Genomic DNA, 19,353 nt, shown 5'->3' with positions numbered 1-19,353 from the left:
TCAGTGTGGACTTTTTTCTCAGACACTTTCTCTATCTAGGTAAAGTGGACAAGAGTAAATGCCATTTAACACCCATGGGGAGCGTTAGCCCAGTTCCCATTCTAACTTCAAATATCAAAGCATAAAATGTTGAAGAGAATTTAGTAAAGTTTTTAAGCATATTGGTCAGGATCCTTCAAAAGCTGGTGCAAACATGGGGTAATATGCAAGGATCTTCTTTGAAGATGTTCCTGCTTGAGCAAAAATGGGGAAGGAGCTGAAGAAGGCGAGGAGAACTATCAGACTCTAATGCAATTCTGACCCCAAGGAGAGAAGGAGAGGTCAAGCAGCAGTAGTTTTAGACTGCTAGAAAACCAGAGGGGACTCCTTTAGCCAAAGTTGACTTTCAGGGGAGTTCAATGTCTTTCAGAAATGGGTTTGCCTTAGTACATATGATGCAGAGTCATTGGCTGTGAGTGACCCATGAAAGATGAGGAAGCAAATTTCAAAACACAGTAACTGGGACATGTGATTAATTATACACCCAGTAGTGAACAGCCTACGAGATACAATCTCATGATCACGGCAGTGTATCCTTAATTATCTTATTATCTCAGAAAAATATTAAGATGGTACTGTTAAAGTTGTTCACAGAACCAGTGAAGTTATTTTTTTTTAGCATTTTAACTTGTAATATCCAAAATTCTATCTCCCTTGGCTATGTTATCAATTAAGCTTAATCGGTTTTCTGTTTTCTCTTATGGTCCTTTACAGTACTCAAATCTTTTTAATAAATCACATGGACTCATTATTATTATAGTAATAAAGAGGGTCATGATAGAGGTATGAACAGAAATCTCAGTGGCCACTAAATTGGCCTGTACAGATGGCTCTTTTTGGATAGATTACCCTAGTTAAGGGCTTCCTTGGTGGCTCAGACTGTAAAGAACCTGTCTGCAATGCAGGAGACACAGGAGATGCGGGTTCGATTCCTGTGTCAGGAAGATTCCCCTGGAGAAGGGAATGGCAACCCACTCCAGTATTCTTGCCTGGAGAATCCCATGGACAGAGGAGCCTGGCGGACTATAGTCCACGGGATAGCAGAGTTAGGCATGACTGAGTGACAATACACACACCCCCTTGTCAAAGGCCTACTCCTCAGCTTTGAAGATCCAGAAACGTGACTTTGAAGCATACCCAGTGGTGATCAATCTTAGGAAAGGCTTTAACCCCACATCACTAAACTCACACATGTTAACACACAAACCAAATGCCAGTGTCTTAATTTACAGTGAGAATATAATTTCCAGGAGAACATAAATATTCATGTGAGCTATTTAGCCAGAACATACTTTTCATCCATTTAGGAATCTCTACACAGAGAAGGAAATTCTACTTATGAGATTTCCTGATAAGCATGGAAAAGAGTTAATTAAAATCATGACTTAGGGGAAAAGCTTTGGAGTCAGTTAGACCAAAGTTATATGTAGACTATTCTGTAAATAACCAATTTCACCCATAAAGGGCTGATAAATTTTATTTTCAAATATTAACTTTATTTCAATCTTCTTGAGGGTTATTCATAATTTTCCCATGCCCTAGCTACAACAAATTCTATAAAGTTGACATCTATTTCAACTATAATCCTGAATATCCTAGATCAATAAATATTTTACTGTGTGTTCAGGTTTTGCTTGCTTTAGTTGAAACTCAGAATATTTTGTGGCTGTATTTTTTCACAGGATAAGATCTCCTTCCACAGCTTTCTGCCTTTCTATCCTAAAACTGATCATATATCCAAAGAGCCAAAGTCTTCTGCTTTTCTTGTCCCTTTGGTATACCTGACACATACTCTTTTTTTCAAGGCTCAAAGTCACACCTCAAGCACTCCCTCCTCTGTGAACACTTTTGTGACTGCCAAACCTTCACTCAGCCCTGGCCAGATGTGTGGTCCCTCTTTGGGGCACCCAATGTGATGTCATCTTTATAGCACTGGCCACACGGACTGTGGACGCCCACAGGATTGGATGGTCCAGGGAAGAGCACCAGCCACAGTGGTCTGTGCTCAACCAGGCTCCACTGGGTTAACTGATCACAGCAGCTGGTTGGAGGCCGGTATTCAATGGGGTTGAGGTGGAAACACTTGGGAGGCCTGAGGTCAATACCAGAGGAAAGCTAGGAGCTAAGAGGATTGAGAACAGAAGAGGGAGTAGAATGCAATGGCAGAAGACAAGGACCTCAGTCCAGTTCTCTCTTGCTCTGGTGAAGATGGGACATGGAGCTCGAAAGCAAAGGAACAATTGTCTCTGTTGTACCTCTGTCTTCACTTCCAGGCTATGAGTTCACCGAGGACATGACTTACCTTTATATTCCTACCCTAGCAGACCATCCAGTTTGTTGAAATGACGGATGGATAGATGGATGAATTTGTAAATTTAGACTTTCAAATTTACTGTTTAGGACTGTTACTTTATATATATATATTTCTGCTATATCTAATTCAGCTTTTATTTATACTTTTATTTAATATGTTGCTTCCCTCTGAGACTGAACTGGAAGTGTTGGTAGAATTTTACCAAATGTGATATTTGTCATCTTGTTTATAACAGTCTTTGTAAAATGTCATTATAGTCTATACTTTTGTTCATGAACTTACAATTCCCCTTGCATATAAGCTATTAGATCTCTGTCTTGGAGAATGGGAAATTTCATTTCTGAATTGCATTGGAAAAATACTGATATACCTCTTAATAACTTAGAATGATATTTGTATAAATATAAGTAGCTGGATGAAAGTATAGACATGAATATGTTTCTCATTGGACTTCCCAGGCGTCACTAGTGGTAAAGAACCTGACTGCCAATGCAGGAGACATAAGAGGCAGGTTCAATTCCTGGGTCAGGAAGATCTCTGGAGGAGGGCATGGCAACCCACTCTGTCCAAAATCTAATGGACAGAGGAGCCTGGCGGGCTGCAGTCCATAGGGTTGCAAAGAGTTCAACACAACTGTAAGATTTAGCACGCATGCATGTTTCTTATTACAGACACACAAAACTAAGTTTTCAAGAGATCTGACAACTATTGAAGCAGATTATTTTGTGGAAATTTGTCTTCACTTGTAGAAAACATTGCTGCTGTACCTTGATCTAGTATGTGAAGGCACAAAATGATGAGTAAAATTAACAATAAAGCATATATGTATGTTCAAGTTCAAATGGTACTGGTTTAATTAGCAGATGTAGGAGTCTGAGAAAATAGAACTGTACCAATCAGAACCAAAAGTATGAAATGCTGAAAGAAATGAGGAAATAAGTTTCAATACTGATATTTATAAGACATGATTTAAGGAAGTTGTTTTTTGTATACTTCATATTTAAAAACAATGTGGTTTGTACACATTAAGAAAAAAAAACAGCTAAAACTATACTTAAATCAAGGAAATATACATTAGATGTTAAAAAAAATAGTTTAGGTTTTCAAGTTAGGTCCTAAAGACCTTCCGGGCTTTTTAAATGTTGATGGTGTTAAGGAAATCTTTTTCCAGACCCTTGGCTTTCATATGTGTTTTTTCCTAACCTTGGTATGCCTGCTTGTTAAGCCTTCAGTCTGCTCCTTCTCCTTCTACAATCCCTTTTCATTTTACAAAATTTTGCCTTACAAAGGGACCATTTGAGGATGCATAATTCAAAAACTCTTTGCTGATTCTATTCAATTAAATCTTAAAAGGTATTTGTTTAGGTTCTTTTAACTGCAAAACACTTAGGACAATTACAAGGGTGAATGTGGCTCAGACAGTAAAGAAACTGCCTGCAATGCAGGAGGCCCTGTGTTCAATCCCTGGGTCAGGAAGATCCGCTGGAGAAGGGAATGGCAATCCTCTTCAGTATTCTTGCCTGGAGAATCCCATGACAGAGAAGCCTGGCGGACTACAGTTTATGTGGTTGCAGAGTCGGACACGACTGAGGGACTGTTATACCTCGATGGCTTAGCTGGTAAACTATCCACCTGAAATGCAAGAGACACAGGAGATGTGAGTTTAGTCCCTGCGTCAGGAAGATCCTCTGAAGGAGGAAATAGCAACCCACTCCAGTATTCTTGCCAGAAAATTTCCCTGGAGAGAGGAGAATTGCAGGTTACAGTCCAAACGGTTGCAAAAAAGTCGGAAATGACTCAGTAACTATGCACACACACGCATATATATTGGTAAAATCTTTTATCAAAATGCATTCAACTCTAAATTCAGTGTAAAAATGATTACTTGCAAGTGTTGATAAGCAAACGACTTTTTGTTTTTACCTTAGAATATTTAGTGCAGTGCCCTGTTTATGTATGATCAATAAATATTGGCTAGATTTCTCCACCTGATTTATTGTACAAATAGAAAATATTTAAATGTCAAAGCATTTTCTAATATTTTCAGCCAGATCAAAACCACATCATTTGACTATATAAGTAGGATATTTTGGCCTCAAATTTTTAAACAAATTTTATTAAACCTCTACATAACAATAAAAAATAAATGTAATAACATATGCTCTTTAATGCAATTCCTTAATAGAATTTTAACAGTCTCAGCTATTACTTTAGAAAACATACAATATTCTCACATGTTTAGTGTGAATAATCAATATTATCTGTAATTAATACAAACCATTTCACAATAACATTTTGTCTCATTTGTAATGCTTTTTAACTACTGTGTAAATTAACTTTACTTGTAAGTAATAAAATCAACTCTGGCTAACTTTAGAAAAACTAATTTATTGGAGTGATGTTAGAAGCCAAAAAGTAATTGTGAAACTGTGAAAGAGACTTGGGAAGGGCCAGTATCAGGGCAGAAACTGGGGCTAGAAAATAAGCATTATAATTATTATATCAGGGCAGGTTACAGCTTCAAACATAATAAGAGGCATAATTCAGATCACATCAGGCTCCAAAGTCCAAAGAAATGTAAATAAGCATTTCGGTTTGATGTGCAAATTTCAATGAACCGTACTTTACTTTGGATTAGAGTATCCATCCACCTAAACCACCCCCCACCAAACTTCATGGAGGTGAAAGACTCCTGTATTTTCACAAGATATTTTTGCTTCCTTTTGGCATGCATGTACAGCACCAAGGCATGGAGGGTACCTGCTAATTCTTGTTCTCTGATTCTATTAGCGAATCTCCCAGTGTGGTGACCTAGGCTGGTATTCTGTGAGAAGGTGAGGTAATTGAGGTACCTGTGTACTAGGTTGCAGCAAGGAGCCAGAGTTGACAGATTACTGACTTGAAAATAAAAGCATACTGCTCTCCCTGCTAGATCGTGGCAAATTGTTTCTGTTTTTTTTTTCCAATTAAACAAGATATAGGGAGTAGAGGAGTCTATGCTGCATACTAGTTTGTCCCAGCAAGAAAGCTCTATTAGAAAAAGTGACATTATGAGAATTACCACCTGATTAACCTTTTATTCTTCAGAACATGAATCTATTTTGGCCAGATAACCCTGAGAATTAAATGGAAATGTACAAGGAATTGGGGCTTCCCTGGTGGCTCAGTGGTAAAGAATCCACTTGCAATGCAAGAGATGCAGGAGACTCAGGTTTGATCCTTGGGTTGGGAAGATCCCCTGGAGGAGGACATGGCAACCCACTCCAGTATTCTTGTCTGGAGAATCCCATGGATAGAGGAGCCTGGCGGGCTACAGTCCACGGGGTCACAAAGAGTTGGACATGACTGAAGTGACTGAGCATGCACACAAGGAATTATCACTCTTAAATTTTTCAAGTCTGAAATTCCATCATGATGCAATACTACTTTTGATTCACTATTTTGGTAGGAAAGTGTAGGGTTAGTTTGAACTGATCCATGGTAGCTTTTTATTTATCTCTAGGGACACCTGGACCCATGGTACTTTCCAATGTTGACCAAGACAGGAATGAAATGTACTGGCTGGTGATAAATAATGTGCTGCGTAAAATCTGAAGCTCCCTGGAAGGCACTATGGACTAGCTTGTCTACATTATTTATGAAAAATATATATACACTGAAAAATATATAGATTGTTAATCTGCACCTGTTTTACCTGGTTACATGGCCTATTTTGTCTATAAGATTGGTAGAATATAAAAGACCCTTTGGTGAAAAGGGAACCCCTGCACACTGTTGATGAGAATGTGAATTGGTAGTCATTACAGAAAAAAATAAGGAACTTCCTCAAAAAATTAAAAATAGAATTAACATATGATGTAGCAATCCTAATTTGGGGTGTAAATCCAAAAAAGACAAGAAATCAGGATCTTGGAGGGATATCTGCCCTCCAACTTTCAAGGCAGCATTATTTTACAATTGCCAAGATATGTAAACAATCTAAGTGCCTTTGATGGGTGAATAAATAAAGAAACTGTGATATACAGCATATATAATAATATATATAATATTTCATATTCTATCATGAAATATTACTCAGCCATAAAAAAGAAGAAAATCTTGCCATTTTCAATAATATAGATAAATTTGTAGGGCATTATGCCAAATGAAATAAGCCAAACAGGGATGGACAAATACTGTATGATATCATTCTTATGTAGAATCTAAAAAAATGGCCTATTACATTGAAGCAGAGAATGGAATGGAGGTTGCCAGGGGTTGTGGGCATGAGGAAATGGGGAGATGTAGGTCAAAGGACACAAACTTTCAGTTATAAGATGACTAAATTCTGAAGAACTCATGTACAGCATGGTGATCAGAGTTACCACTAATACAGTATTGTGTGCTTGAGATGTACTGAGAGTAGGTCTTAAGTGATCTTACCACACACACAAAGAGTTAACTATGTGAGGTGATGAAAGTGTTCATGATCTTGATAATCATTTTAAGCGTACAGGTATATCAAATCATCACATTATACACTTTAAATATTCTTACTATTATTACTTCAAAAATTTATTTTTTCAATTATCCCTCAACAAAGCTAAAAAAAAAAAATAAAATCAGAAAAAGGAAATTATTTATTGTTTTAAATCTAAAAAATAATAAATAAAAGATCCCTTGGTACATTTTTGTTCTGGAGGCAAAGTGCATCCTGTCCACCCCGGGGGAGGATGAGAGAAGTTGTCTCTGGGTATTCAGGACCAATCTGAAGCGATCTTATATATGTTGTCTCTGCTTCTCTGTGTCCTCTGCCTGTAGGAACTCTTTCTGAGTAAGCTGTGCAGGAGTCTATTAAATCTTTTCAGTTATCTGTCCCACTGTAATTGCTGCACGAAGGGAGAGTTTCAAGAGCTTCCTCCTGACTTTCTCTTACCATTCATTTCAGTTCAGTTCAGCCGCCCAGTTGTGTCCAACTCTTTTTGACCCCATGGACTACAGCATGACAGGCTTCCCTGTCCTTCACCAACTCCCAGAGTTTGCTCAAACTCATGGCCATCAAGTTGGTGATGCCATCCACCATCTCATCCTCTATCGTCCCCTTCTCCTCCTGCCTTCAATCTTTCCCAGCATCAGGGTCTTTTCCAAAGAGTCAGGTTTTTGCACCAGGTGGCCAAAGTATTGGAGTTTCAACTTCAGCATCAGTCCTTCCAATGAACACCCAGGACTGATCTCCTTTAGGATGGACTGGTTGGATCCCTTTGAAGTCCAAGGGGCTCTCAAGAGTCTTCTACAACACCACAGTTCAAAAGCATCAATTCTTTGGCGTTCAGTTTTCTTTATAGTCCAACTGTCACATCCATATGTGACTACTGGAAAAACCATTGCTTTGCCTAGATGGGCCTTTGTTGGCAAAGTAATGTCTCTGCTTTTTAATGCTGTCTAGGTTTGTCATTGCTTTTCTTCCAAAAAGCAAGTGTCTTTTAATTTCATGACTGCAGTCACAATTTGCAGTGATTTTGGAACCCCCCAAAATAAAGTCTGTTGTTGTTTCTATTGTTGCCCCATCTATTTGCCATGAAGTGATGGGACCAGATGCCTTGATTGTAGTTTTCTGAATGTTGAGTTTTAAGCCAGCTTTTTCACTCTCCTCTTTCACTTTCATCAAGATGCTCTTTAGTTCTTCGCTTTCTGCCATAAAGGTGGTATCATCTGCGTATCTGAGGTTATTGATATTTCTCCCAGCAGTCTTGATTCCAGCTTGTGCTTCTCCCAGCCCGGCATTTCACATGATGTACTCTGCATATAAGTTAAATAAGCAGGGTGACAATGTACAGCCTTGATGTACTCCTTTTCCTATTTGGAACCAGTCTGTTGTTCCATGTCCAGTTCTAACTGCTGTTTCTTGACCTGCATACAGATTTCTCAAGAAGGAGGTCAGATGGTCTGGTATTCCCATCTCTTGAAGAATTTTCCACAGTTTGTTGTGATCCACACAGTCAAAGGCTTTGGCATAGTCAATAAAGCAGAAATAGATGCTTTTTTGGAACTCTTTTGCTTTTTCTATTCTCCAATGAATGTTGCCAATTTGATCTCTGGTTTCTCTGCTTTTTCTAAATCCAGCTTGAATATCTGGAAGTTCATGGTTCATGTACTGTTGAAGCCTGGCTTGGAGAATTTTGAGCATTACTTTACTAGCGTGTGAGATGAGTGCAATTGTGTGGTAGTTTGAGCATTCTTTGGTGGTGCCTTTCTTTGGGATTGGAACAAAAACTAATGTTTTCCAGTCCTGTGGCCGCTGTTGAGTTTCCCAAATTTGCTGGCATATTGAGTGCAGCACTTTCACAGCATCATCTTTTAGGATTTGAAATAGCTCAAGTGGAATTCCATCACCTCCACTAGCTTTGTTGGTAGTGATGCTTCCTAAGGCCCACTTGAGTTCGCACTCCAGGATGTCTGGTTCTCATCGTGGGCAGTTTTATTTAATAGGTCAACTGGTCACTAAATCATCCTGCCGTTGTTCTGTGTGTTCACAAACATAAGGGGATAATCAGGGCACGGGCTTGGTGTCTGCTACGCCTATTTAGAGCTTTAACAGAAAGGCAGTTAACTTACCTTCACTCTGCTTATAATGGTGTTCTTCACCCTTAAAAATAGCACTAGCTCAGAATTAGTGGCCAGTGTCTAGCTGAAAAGTTTTGGGGATATTCTTTTTGCCATTGTAGCTGCCTAATTAAATAAGCAGTCATCTCAGAGGGCAAGAGAAGAAATTCACAGAGTGCACTGTGATGTTATTTCTGGGCCCCATGGTACATACAGAGCTTTCATTCAAGAGGCTGTGGGTCTCATCCTGGGATATAAAGAGAGGCCTGTACTTTCCACGCTCCATGTTGGTAGCTCAAGTCAAGTCTCTGTTTATCAGCTTCAGGAGATTTTTTTTCTTCTCATACAAATCAGTCTCTAAGTAAAATGGTTACTCATTAGTTTGATTCCAAGCAATGTCATGAATCATAGCCACAGATCTCTGTAGGTGAGGTCATTCTAATGAACACAGCAGTGTGGCTGTGTATTGTGGTGAATACACCTAATCTCCCATTAAGCTGCAACAGCCTGTTTTTCCTCGCCCTGGAAACCGTGCTTTTCCACCAAAGCCGTGGTGCTCATATCAATGCTAACATTTGCCATGAGGACTCTTAGCATTGGGAAATAATTTAGCAGAGAACTTACAGAGTCAATGGCATTTTCCTCCATAAACGGTTGGTAAAGGAAAAATTTTCAGGACTTTCTTAGAGAACATAGTTCAGAGGTGAGACATATAATATTATATCCTAGCATTCATTTCTCTGAAAGACTTTAACTTACTTCCTTTAAAGTAAACTAAAAGTAAGTTTGCAACACAACTTACTTTCCAGTTGGCCAGATATTCATTAACTAAACCAAGAAACTGTTAAATAAAATATACCTAGTCACCCAAAATAGCATGTGGAATCTAAAGCCTTTGACCAAAAAAAAAAAAACCCCACCTAGACATTTTATTCTTTGTAATATTATTGTTTCACCTTCATTCAAGAGTCCCCAGACTCCATTCTGAAGGAGAAACAATGTACCTAGAATTTGGCCAACATAAACTAGCAAATTCCTTGTATGTGTGTGAGGTTTTTTCAGTGTAAACTAACAATTTCTCCCTGTGTCTGTGTGTGTGTGTGTACACATGAGCCTTCTCAGAGCTTGACTTTTTCATTTTTGTCCCCCAGGATATGATGGGGTATACTTCTAATTATAGATCTGTGAATATTATGAGATGTTGAATAAGAAAGAACTTAGTCCACAAGCTATTTTCTCTTCAAGGAAACGACATTGGGCAAAGAAATAACATGGTCTTCAAGCAAGGGAAAATAGCTATCTCAGACAAAGGAAGGACATTTTTCTGAGCAAATATACCTCTGTGGAAGTTGTGTAAGAGGGAATTCCAACTTTAGGTTGCTCAGAGTCTTCCGAATATGCCACTGTGATCCCAATTCCACTGTTAAAATGCCACTCTTTTCTCATGAATGCCCTAACATTCATATGGGAGCTCATCCCTGGCTGCAAAATCAACTCTTATTGGAATTAAGTCACTTGACTTTTTTCCAGGATGGTTATATAAAGGGTTTCAGTCCATGTTTTGAGAACAGAACTTACTATTTTGAATTAGTCATTCTTTTGTTTGTATATATACATGTTTTTCTGGCCATGCCTTCCACATATCCATGTAGGGTTTCAACAGCTGTGAGAGAAGTACCTGTGTGTGCTAAGTCGCTTCAGTCATGTCCAACTCTGTTCGAGCCAATGGACTGTAGCCCGCCAGGCTCCTCTGTCCATGAGATTCTCCAGGCAAGAATACTGGAGTGGGTTGCCATGCCCTTCTCCAGGGGATCTTTCTAACACAGGGACTGAACTGGTGTCTCTTCTGTCTCCTGTATCGGCAGGCAGGTTCTGTTTGTTTGTTTTTAACCACTAGCACCACCTGGGAAGTGTGTCTTCAGAAGCAGGCACTCATCCTCAAATGCTTGAATTCCTCATTTTCTCATGAGGCCCTTTGGTGGTAGCTTCATTATCTGTTGAAGTTTCACCCTCAATGAACACTGATTACAAGTAATCTCAGTTGATAATTACTGTTTTGCAAAAGTTGGCACAGCTTGCTGCTTCCTTACAAAACTATGAACTAAAGCCTCATTACTTTTCGCATTTATGTAGGTGGCAAATCCCAAGAATCTGACATTTTCCTGAAGGCCATTTCCCACTGTCCAGCCACTAGTACCAATGTTTACATCAGTTAGAATTCAATCCCAATGAATAGAATTTTACTGTGGTTAGTCCCCTACATACGAACCTTCAAGTTTTGAACTTTCAAAGATGTGAATGTATGTTCGCATGTCTAGTCACATGAGTTAGTTCACGTGTCTGCATACACTGTCACATGTGTGTATCATCTACAAGCGGTTGTGCTTTTGTGCACTTCACTGCTTAGTACTGTACAGAATACAGTAGTACACTATCTCTACTTCAAGCCCAGGAAGTCCAGAAGCAAGTGTAAAAGCAACAGTGATGTTGCTGGTACTGGTAAGAGATGCCAGCTATTGAACTGTACTGCAAGGTTCCTTGGTGGCTCAGACAGTGAAGAATCTTCCTGCAATGCAGGAGACCCAGGTTTGATCCCTGGATTGGGAAGATCCCTTGGAGAAGGAAATGGCAATCCACTGCAGTATTCTTGCCTGGGAAATCCCATGGAAAGAGGAGTCCATGGGGTTGCAAAGAGTCGGACTCAACTGAGTGACTAACACACACACATTGTAGGATTAATAATGTTTTCTTTCTTGTGTGTGTATGTTTGTTTTTTTGTATCATTTGTGTGAAAAGTATTATAAACCTGTTGCTGCTGCTAAGTCGCTTCAGTCGTGTCCGACTCTGTGCGACCCATAGATGGCAGCCCACCAGGCTCTGCCATCCCTGGGATTCTGCAGGCAACAACACTGGAGTGGGTTGCCATTTCCTTTTCCAATACATGAAAGTGAAAAGTGAAAGTGAAGTCTCCTACTATAGTACAATTCTATATAGCTGATCTTGTTAGTTGGGTACCTAGGCTAACTTTGTTGGACCTAGGAACAAATTGGACTTACGAACGTACTCTTGGAAAGAAACTCATTTGTATGTAGGGGGCTTATTTTAATGAAAATTTACTGTAAATTGAACAAAAGGCAATGGACAGGGATCTGAAAAACCAGGGCTGGAAACTGGCAAGAATCAATGCAGATTCTGACTAAGAAAGTAGAAACTGCAACAATGTTCTAAAAAGCCCGAAACTGGCCTTGCTTATGTCATATTCTGCTTTCTTGGCTAGAGGAGAATAGAATACCTAAAACTGTCCCCCTGGACTGCGTCTAATGGAAAGTTGACATTTTCTTAAGACACATTTTCAGAAATAAGAAAAGGATGCAATAACAGCCAACCCACATGCAAATTTTTGGTTGTACACAAAAGCTCTTGTAGAGGATGCACACAAATGACAGTGTATGTCAGAGGATTCATAACAACCAACCCACATACAAATAAATTAATTCGATTCAGATTTTTAGAAAATTATTTTAGTTCATTTTTCTACTACAAATTTAAGACAGATGGTTTGTGACTTGGCTATTATGAGTTCATCAAGGCCTCCCCTGTCACTTTTCACCAGTTTTTACACTTGTTCTCTATTTTCTCTTTCTCTATGTTATACCCATTAATTTTCCCTTTGTCCTAATTTAGTATTCCATTCCTCAGAAAGGTTCAGAGGATGACAAAAGCACATATATTTATCTCCCTTAATAAAAATGTTTAAGTAACTAAAACAATAATATTAATAATAGTGATAAAATAGGGTAGGAACTGTCAGTGGATGAGGGATTTTTAAAACTGTCAGAAGATACACAATGGAAGGGAGCAGAGTGAAAGGTAAGACAGTAAAGACAACCACAGCACTCAAGTGTCTGAGGACAATCTTCTAACAAAGCCCGGTATCACTGCCCAGCATCTACAGGGAAAGAAGAGTAGGAGACGCGGGGCTGAAAATAAGGGGAAAACTCTGAACATGATACAGTCTAACTGCTCAACACCCTGGGTATCCCCCTCCCACCCAGGCAGAGAGCGGGAAGGCACCCTTTAAACCATGGCACATTTAATAAAGACTTTCAGTGAAATTTCAAGGGGAAGTTTAGGCTCCAGGTGGATTACTTGTTCTTCTGGCATAGAGGACACAGCCTGAGCCCTGATTCTCTAAGTTCTCATCCTTAAACTCAAGGAGATGTAGCTTGCCCACCTCATCCACAGCTATGGAGACTTTCACTTAAGGAAGAAAGTCCTATTCAAACAAGGAAGGAAACTTATACCAGAGATACAGTCCTTCTCTCTTAAATTTGAATTAATGTCTTTAGCACTGATGCTGAATCCCCCCCTTATTTTCTAATTTCCATCGTTGAGGATCTTGGTTTTTAGCATTCATATGATTACTCAAAATAAAGATCATATTTTCCAGCTGCTCTTGAAGCTAAAGGTGACAGTGTGATAAAGTTCTTGCCAATGGGGTGTGGCAAGAAACCATGCATTCATCTTGCTGGAAAGACTATGGCATTATTCCCAATTCTAGGTGGGGAAGGCAGAGGAAGTAATGAGAGGAATTACATATGGAAGATCAGTTCCAGGCACCTCTGTTTATTCTGTTACTCATTCAATTAACTTAAAAAATATTTTTGAACACATACTATATAGGAACTCCAGTACCATTCCTGGGAATTCAGAGAAAAGTAAAACAAAAATAAGAGCTCTTTGCTCTTAAAGAGATCCCAATCTTTCAGTGGAAATTTACTCATATAAACCAAGCACCACGCAAAGTAAGGGGCTTCCCCGGTAGCTCAGTTGGTGAAGAACCTACCTGCAATGCAGGAGACCACCTGCAGTGCAGGAGCCTTGGACTTGATCTCTGGGTCAGGAAGGTTCCCCGGAGAAGGAAATGGCAACCCATTCCAGGATTCTTGCCTGGGAAATCCCAGGCAAGACAAAGGAGCCTGGAGCTGCAGTCCCCATGGGGTCGCAAGAGTTGGACATAACTTAGTGACTAAACCAACTCATGCAAAGTAATACTTTTAATAATGAAAGTAGGTCTAAGGGGAAGGAGTTGAGAGAGAGAGAGTTTAATTCTGTGAGGCTGTTGTAGAGTCCTCAAAGTTTTCAGATACTGTCTCTAGATACAGTTACATCTGAAGCTGGCATCTTTGTATTATAGAAAACAATGTTTCCATTTTTTGCTTAAATCAGTTTGAGCCAGCATTCTGTCACTTACAAATAACATTCTCTGAGCTCCTTAGCTCTATGAACTCTCAGGCTAAGGAGTGGAGAAAGAGAATAACCAAAGAACTGCCAGTGAAAAACAGCAAACAGGAGGAATAAATCCAAAGAGGCTGGAGGAAACTCCTAGAAAGCCACACTGGGAGAGCCTCATGCTGGAAGGAAGGTGCCTGGAGTTCACATACCTCAAAGCCCAAAAGGCAGGAAGAACTTGAACAGAATTCACGCAATCACCTGTGGAGCTGTGTTAAGATGTTTCTGGAAACTGAGCAATGAATTCATGATAACAGAATGCGAGGGTCCCATGGAGCCCAGTCACTGGTAGTCACAGTGATCGATTGGATGTATTCAATATAATGTAAATTTACTTGGTGGAAGTAATTTAGTAATTTATTGCAGGAAATTAGATGTTGGAATGAAAGTGTGCCTATGGTTGTTATGCTTGTAGTCCAAATAGAATCGATTTATGATTAATAGAATGGTGTGAGCAGTACAGCTGACTCACTTTCTTACAGTGCGTGACAGTAGCCAATGAATAAAAGCTTAGCTTTCCAGCACATCTATATTTGGGGAGTAATAAGCAACAAGCTTCACTGTCTTGCCCTCTATCTGTATGAGACAATGAACCAGGAAGTTCACTTCCTTATATTTACATGTGAAAGAAGGGGTGGAACCTTGGACTGCGATTAACTGGCTGACATTAAGTGGGTGTAAATATAAAAAAAAAGCTTTCAGAGGAAGTTTTAAAATATATATTTAAAGACAGGACGCTGGGAGAATACATGAAAGAGACCTTGAGTTTTTAGCTCATCACCACTCAAAGTTGTATTCTCTTTCTGAAGACAGGATTGGGAAAGGTGTTTGCGTGGGACATGAAAAAGATGGTTCTGAGAGCAACAGAGGCTGAGGAAGATGAGAATGAACGATTTATCCAGCTGGATAAGTCTTGAACGCCAAGCTGAGCGTTAAGCATCAATGGGTGGACGACAGGGCAATGTTGTAAAATATTGAGAATGCAGTGCCGTGAGGGAAATGATTCAGGGCGGCAAATTAGAGGCCTCTTGGATAAGGTAAATTAATTTCCGAAAGCTGTCTAACTACTGAGAGCCGTCTGGCGAGAAAAAGCTGCTCGGTGTAGATGTCCCCAGCACTGCGCAAACTAGGCCCCGCCCCTACAAGGCTCCGCCCCCGAGCCCGAGGAGCGTGGAAGCTGCACCAATCCAGAACCTCAGTTTAGCCTAACCCCGCCCCCTTCCGTCCCGTCCCGCCCCCTCTGTATCCCTGGAGACGCTCCTGCGTCCTCTCTCTGCGCCTGCTCCGCAGTGTCTGAGAACCACCGCGGGAGGAGAGGGCAGCGCCGGCGCCCAGCACCTGCCACGGGTGAGGGGCACTCTTCGGCGGAACAGAAAACCAGAGTTGTTCCTCAGGGCCAATCCATCGAGATTCGTGGCGGACTCCAAGAAGAGCTGGGTTATTTTTCCGGGCAGTCCCTCCTCTGACCCATACAGACTTTCCTCAGTCAGTCGAGGACAGGCTTCCTAAGCCAAGGCCCTTACATAAGAATGCATCGATTTTTGTTGTTGTTTAGTCTGACTTTTGGGAAATCCCATGGACAGTGGAGCCTGGCGGGCTACAGACCATGGGGTCACAAAAGAGTTCCCAAAGAATGTATCAATAATATTTCAGATGTATTGGTATTTCATTGGATTAGTGATTAGGTTCTCCCCTAGGAGCTATGCTTTGGGTTGGTTGTTTTATTTTATTTTCTTAATGGTTTGCATCTTTAATCATTGACATAATAAGTCAGCTATCACAGCAGGATTTTTTTTTTAAGTTTATATAACTACAAGTAGATACCTGGTGTTTTGTGGTATGAATAAATCTTATTCCATGATTTGGAGCAGTGAGGGGAGTTAGTGAGTTAGTCTGTTGACTAATTTTTAACTTTTTCTCTTCTCTCCTTTGCCATTATTCTTTGCTTCCAAATTTTCAGGCTGAAGTCTGTAAACCTGGAGAGACCTTCAGCAGTAATCTCCAAATGTAAGTCGAGTGAAACATGGCCCACTTTCAGACACTTTTCCTGCTTTAAGTTTTGATTTAACTATGAACACATGTTAGTTAGCAGGAAATGTGTGGTTTCTATGTATTTAACAATCAAATTACCTATCGTAGAATGCTAAATGTGTCCAAAAATACAAGGGATAAACATTTACTGACTTTTTATTTTATGTGAGGTTTTTTGTTTTTTTTTTACTCTTTTCAGGAGCAGATTACTGACGTTTCTTCTGTAGTTTTCTTTAAACTTTCATAGTAAAAGAGCTTGTGATAATATGAAAAGTTCCAATTCTTATCGATGATCTTGTTGACGATAGTAAAATCATATTTATTTTGAACTCTCTTGATGACACATGATGCGTTTGCTTGCTGTGTGTTTATTGGTTTTATTTCTCACATTTCAGCTTTTTCCCCCAAGGTGACTGAATTCTGGAGTTAGTGGTCAGCCTCAAACATAGTTACTCCCCAGGTAGCCTGTGTCTATACAACTCTAGGCTTCCCCTTCCTTTGTGTTTCTTGATAAGGGTATCTCAGGGGATTGTGGGGAAAAGAGGGTTCCTCTTTGAAGAATTTTACTTGGGGGCCAGAAACTTAAACTCACACCATGGGACACATTCAGCCTGATCCACCCCTCTCAAACCTTTCATCCTGCATTTCTCCATTCTGGTTTGTCTTTGCATGTGGGGGCCAAACTTAGAGATTGTAACTGTGATACAGGAGCCAACCAGGAGATCAAAGAAACCACCAAATCTCCTCTGAATACCAGCAGTGGAATGGCTTAAGGCAGCCTTTTGATCTTTGTCTCAGCGCCTGTGGTGCCTGGAGTACACTGCCCATTTGGTAGCACTGGGGGAGCTGCCTCTGGGTTCCCTAACAGACAGCTTCACCCTGTCCTCCTAGGGCTAGGCTCATCTGGGTACCAGCCAGGGAAGTACCGCTCATTATTCTCCCTTAGGTACCCGTCCTGAGGTAGCACCACCATGTGTGATTTCCTGTGTGGTGTGGAACTACGAGGACCCTGATGAAGTGTCAGTTGTGAAGCATGATGGGTTCCATTTTTGCTTCAGGCCTAGATCAGCCACTCCCAGCACTAGTCCCATTCCTCCTGGATGGAGCCCACTAGAAAGCAGGGAACACTCTCTAGTCCACACCAGGAAAATGATACCGTTCATATTAACAAAGAGCAAAAGGCTTTCTTCACCCGACGGGTATGATTTCAGCCTGAAATGACAGGCTCCTAAGTGTGCTTGCATTTTTTTTCTCACTTATTTTCCCCTTGGTTTGCTTCTATGTGCTAAAATGCACCTATTTCCCACTCTAAGAACATTCAGCAGAAATAAGACTGACCTGGTCCGACATAAAAGAGATGGTGATTACTTAGATAGGAAAATAATATGTTACAGGATCCTTTTACATATTTGATGCATTTCAAATATTATGTGTGTCATAAATTCGGTTCAACAGTTACCTATTATGTAAAACAAAATATCTTTACATAGCCATGTATGGATTGTGAGAAACAAAACCCCCTTTCCCAACAGGTATAGGCTAGGGAGGATATGGGGCTTAGAGCAGCAAAGGGAGCCCACACATTCCACCCTAACTCTGAGCTTAAACTTTCAACATAGATTGGTTGAGGGATATTTTTTCCAACACACAGTTAATAATTTTTTTCCACTTTATCATTCAGCTCTGACCACCCCCCATTCAGAGTTGTGCCTTGAGGCTTGCCAGCAGGGCTTGCAATACTTACATTAAACTAAATTTAAGAGTAAAGGTGCTCCTGCTGCTAATGTTCTTAGATCAGAGGAGAGCAAAATGAAGGAACTGGCAGCTGAAACTTTAATGGTTGGAAACGTTGACTCAGATTTAAAAAAAAAATCACAGTTGATCTGCGTGACAAAGAAGACATGTTCCTTTCCATGTCTAACATGTGTATGAGATTTTATTAGATGCTTGTATTTTCTAGCAAAAATGGTCTAACCCAAGTAAACATCAGTGAGGATTAATTTTATATCGCAACCTGGTAGGCCAGCCCTTGGGAGGTTTCTACATGCCTTGATGGAATATGTGAGGTGGAACTGAGTTTCTGGGGTTTGCTCCCTCTGTGTGCAAGCTAAGTCGCTTAGTCTTGTCTGACTCTTTGTGACCGCATGGACTGTAGCCCCACGGGCCTCCTGTGTGCATAAGATTCTCCAGGCAAGAGTACTGGAGTGGGTAGCCATTCCCTGCTCCAAGAAATCTTCCCAACCCAGGGATCGAACCTGCATCTCTTATGTCTCCTGCATGGACAGATGGGTTCTTTACTACTGGTGCCACCTGGGAAGTATATTTGGTCCCACTGTGTTCAAGCATCTGGGTCTTCCTAGTGTTTGAAGAAATTGCAAGTACCTTTTTCTTGTTTGAAGCTCCTTGAGAAACCCTTCAAAGGTCCCTACAATTACGCAGAGATCACCTCTGCCTGATGCCTTTGGTAAGCAAAGTAGGGCCTCTCAGAACAGAGTCTTAATTTATCAGGGAAGGAATGTCCAGACTGAATTAAGCACAGGCTTTGCTTCTTTTCCTTTCCAAACCCCGTGGTGGCAGACAGGTCTGGGTTGAGAGCTGAGATGGCCCAGATTTGCTCTGATTTGCTCCGTAACAGCAGAGGACTCTGCAATGTAGAGTCTTCACAGCTTCTCTGAAACAGGCTCACAAGTAGGACTGGGGAGCCTTTGCCCTTTAAATCTGTCCACCAGGTCTAATTCTGCCTTAGTTTTAACTTCTTACTACATGTTCTATACAATATTGTTATTTGGTGAGTTCTGTTTATCCAGTTAACTCAACAAGCTGATAAAACATCTGATCAGAAAAATACAAATTTTTAAATACAAAAAAGTTAAGTAACTTTCTTATGAAGTTATGGCATGTAAATCATTATGTTTTTTAAATGTTTGTTTTGAAAGAGAGGGCTGACATTTGTTATTTAGACTGAGTGCTTTAAAACTATAACTGTATAAAAATATGTAGACCTTTTGTTTCATGGATCATATCATGCACTAATAATCTGGGCAATATTAGGTTTCTATAGACTTCCCCAGTGGCTCAGTGGTAAAGAATCACTT

At 40.2% G+C, this 19,353-nt stretch overlaps 1 protein-coding gene across 2 annotated transcripts in view; it reads left to right on the top strand.

The window, feature by feature from the left end:
* The window catches only part of TTC29 (tetratricopeptide repeat domain 29), a 272,924-nt gene that overhangs the window by 10,651 nt on the left and 242,920 nt on the right, over positions 1–19,353 (top strand). Inside the window, exons 1-2 of one of the 2 annotated variants that reach the window (XM_065904586.1) lie at positions 15,532–15,574; positions 16,188–16,234. The exons of the other annotated variant lie outside the window; for it this stretch is intronic. The gene's annotated coding sequence lies outside the window, so the exon portion shown is untranslated. Of the gene's footprint in view, positions 1–15,531; positions 15,575–16,187; positions 16,235–19,353 lie in introns of those variants that run through there. 2 annotated transcript variants of the gene reach the window in all.

Source organism: Muntiacus reevesi, chromosome 13, assembly GCF_963930625.1.
Source record: "Muntiacus reevesi chromosome 13, mMunRee1.1, whole genome shotgun sequence".
Classification (NCBI taxonomy): Eukaryota; Metazoa; Chordata; class Mammalia; order Artiodactyla; family Cervidae; genus Muntiacus; species Muntiacus reevesi.
The sequence above is the reverse complement of the archived record's forward strand: the minus strand, read 5'-3'. Positions and strand labels throughout refer to the sequence as shown.